This window comes from Austrofundulus limnaeus, unplaced genomic scaffold, assembly GCF_001266775.1.
Source record: "Austrofundulus limnaeus strain Quisiro unplaced genomic scaffold, Austrofundulus_limnaeus-1.0 Scaffold1266, whole genome shotgun sequence".
Taxonomy (NCBI): Eukaryota; Metazoa; Chordata; class Actinopteri; order Cyprinodontiformes; family Rivulidae; genus Austrofundulus; species Austrofundulus limnaeus.
Genome location: NW_013953668.1, coordinates 44,195 through 47,658, shown reverse-complemented (window position 1 = coordinate 47,658; position 3,464 = coordinate 44,195). Strand labels below are relative to the sequence as shown.

At 39.4% G+C, this 3,464-nt stretch overlaps 1 long non-coding RNA gene across 1 annotated transcript; it reads left to right on the top strand.

Annotated features, from left to right (window-relative positions):
• Window positions 1-2,245: 2,245 nt before the first annotated feature.
• Window positions 2,246-3,110, top strand: LOC106534772 (uncharacterized). Its single transcript, XR_001312381.1, has 2 exons — window positions 2,246-2,540; window positions 2,662-3,110. It is a non-coding gene; the product is annotated as an uncharacterized LOC106534772 (long non-coding RNA).
• The last annotated feature ends 354 nt before the right edge of the window (window positions 3,111-3,464 follow it).

The window sequence follows — 3,464 nt, the reverse complement described above, 5'->3', positions numbered from 1 at the left end:
CATTAGCACCTCTAGTAATATATTTACTGAGAAAAATGGTGACGTGTTCAATACTTATTTTACCCGCTGTATTTCAAAAACTGATCAACAAATTTGAATGAAACTCTCAGAAATTAATCTCTAGAGATGTTTATTTATAACTGATTAACTTTTGAAGTCACCTTGATTCAAGAAGCCCACAGACTTGTAGCTTATAGCTAAAAAAAATGGCTAATACTGTCATTTGTAAAGATACTGAGCTAAAGTTTAGTGGAGTAGTACCTGAGAATTAGCCTCGATTAGCACTTACAAATCAAGTGAGAGCTCTTAAAAAATTAGCAGGTAATATACAGTACAATAATTTTAAAGAATATTATCCAGTGTTGTATAAAGTACCTCAAAGTGATACTTGAGTAAAAGTACAAGTATCTTATAAAATACTTTGGTAAAAGTTAAAGTCTTCTCTAAAAATATTACATGAGTAAAAGTCTTAAAGTATTTGATATGTTTTGTACTTAAATATCAAAAGTAAATTTCTGACATAAAATCTACTTAAGTATTAAAAGTAAAAGTACTGAGTAAAAGTGAGCAGTTAGATTTTCCAAAATGACATTTATTGGGAGGTGACTTCTCCAAAAACTATATTTTCTAACAGCGTGCAGCTGTGATGGGTTGTGTACAAGCTAATGGTGTGTCAGAATGGTATATATTTATACTTCTCATCCAAACACAATTAAATTCACTCTATCCAGGAGACACAATTTATCAGGATAGTATTTTTTAAAATAATAACAACTCAGAATAAAATAGGAGTAACGGCTTTCTACTTCTTACCTTTTAAAAAAAATGTAGTGAGTAGAAAATACAGATAATTGTGTAAAAATGTAATGAGTAAAAGTAAAAAGTATGCTGAAAAATAATTACTCAAGTAAAGTACAGATAACCAAAATTTCTACTTAAATACAGTAACAAAGTATTTGTACTTAGTTACTTTACAACTCTGATATTATCCTAGTTTCATTTCTTCTGCTCTGGCAGCTTGTATAAACATGATGGGTTTTAGCTGAGAAACAGAAGCTTCTAACTGTTTTGACCATTGTATCAAAACATTAAATACTTGTACCAAGAAAATGTATTATCAGTTTTGTATAACTTTAGTGAGGAATGTATTTTTATTTTTTTAAAATTAAATTCCCCGGGTCAGAGGTCCTTTTCCAAGTAGAGGAGATGAAGTATCTCAGGGTCTTGTTCACGAATGAGGGGAAAATAAGTGGGAGATTGATAGGCAGACTGGTGCTGCGTCTGCAGTGATTCAGGTGCAGTACAGATTTGTCATGGTGAAGAGAGAGCTGAGCCAGAAGGTGAAGGTCGATCTATGTTCCTATACCCTCATCTATGGTCCTGAGCTTTGGTTAGTGACTGAAAGAACAAGATCGCTGATACAAGCAGCTGAAATGAGCTTCCTCCGCAGGGTGTCTGGGATCTCCCTTAAGGCTCCCACATACTCGGGTGTATTCTGCGCATTCCATGAGCCGCGCGGACTCCGCGCATATTGTCCGCGGACGGTTGAGAGTTCATACTCGAACGTACTGACCCCCTGACGAATTTTTTAATTTCTCGCAATTTCAGCCATGATGTCAAGGATCAGGAGGAAGAGATAGTTTGCATTTTAGCTTAAAAGCAACAAAAGAAAAAAGAAAAAAAACTACCTTACCCAGATCTGAGTTATTTCCTCCAACAAATTTGTTGCTCGCTGAAATTCTTTACATTCCTTCATTGACGTGTCAAAGTTTTCTAATCTCCTCCATGAGACGCTTTTCAAGATTTGACTCCATTTCGTCCACAAATGACACCGATTCTCTGCTTTATCAGCTTGGTGTCGCACTCAGAACAGTATATGCCATTGTGCCCACCGTGGACGCGGACGTAAAAAATTGATCTCTGCGCGGACCAGTCCGTGGATGTCCGCTTTGAGTCTGCATTGAGTCCGCCTCGAGTCCGCGCGGACCTCCGCGGACCGAATTACGTTCGAGTATGTGGGGGCCTTTAGAGATAGGGTGAGAAGCTCAGTCATCCGGGAGGGACTCAGAGTAGAGCCGCTGCTCCTCCACGTCGAGAGGAGCCAGTTCAGGTGGCTCGGGCATCTGGTAAGGATGCCTCCTGGACGCCTCCCTGGTGAGGTGTTCCGGGCACGTCCCACTGGGAGGAGACCCAGAGGAAGACCCAGGACACACTGGAGGGACTACATTTCTCAGCTGGTCTGGGAACGCCTTGGGATTTCCCCCGAGAAGCTGGCCGAAGTGGCTGGGGAGAGGGAAGTCTGAGCCTCCCTACTTAGGCTGCTGCTCCCAAGACCTAACCCCGGATAAGAGAAAGAACATTTATGATGGATGGATGGATGGATGGATGGATGGATGGATGGATGGATGGATGGAACTCAGTTGTATTATATTTTCTGTAAACAGGATGGCAGCTCAGCTCTTTCTGTTGCGTTAGAGGCAGGACATAATGACATCGCCGTCCTCCTTTACGCTCATGCCAACTTCTCCAGACACTCAGGGGTATGTTTAGATGTCTAACTGAACTATTATAAAAATGTACATATTTGTGGTTCACATTTAAATTTTAACATTTAAATATATAAAATTACTTGCTCTGCCATTTATTTGTGTTTGTTTACAGGCTGTTGGTCGACACAGTGGCAGGTTTCTGTCTTCCTGAAGGAGGAAGTAATAATGTTGGATCAGACGATGTACCAAAGCGTGTCTCCTGAATCCTGTTTGTTAGGGGTTACTATCAGAGCCCTCGCAAAAATCTGGCCAAAGTACTGATTCTACAAATATTGTCAGAGTGTTTCGTCCACTATATGAATGCTAGTGTCATATTTGCTAAGTATGTTAGTATAGCAGAGTAATCAACGTATCTATCATCATAAAAGACCATAAACACTGTTGTTATAGTTATCAGCTTTTTTTAATCAAACAATTTTACAGGAAAATAAAACATTAAAACTTTTGTATATCTTGTAATTGCAACACAAACATATTTGTAAGCTGAGGAGACTGGTGCATAAGTTGGTACAGTTTCTGAAAATAAAGTCAAACAAGTCACTTCCACTTGTGTTGTTTCAAGACGTGTGTAATGTTTCATGATTCATGTGCCAAAAAGCTTTGTGCCAGTAACTACAGCCATGTGATTTCTATCATGATGAAAAATGTGGACAGACTCGCAGATTTTGATGGTATTTTATTTTTTAAGGGCATCCTAACTTTCGCTCATGGGCCGACATCTTCACCTGTGTTCGTTGTCCCACATGACCACAGGGGGGTGATGTTAGTTCATGCTCATGACCTTCCGTCCGCAGGACATAAGGGTTTTAAAGCTACTTTCAGAGCATTAAAGCAAATTGCCTACTGGCCAGGGATGAAAAAAGATGTAAAAAGCTACTGTATGTTGAAGGATGTTTGGTTTGTGGACAGTTCCAC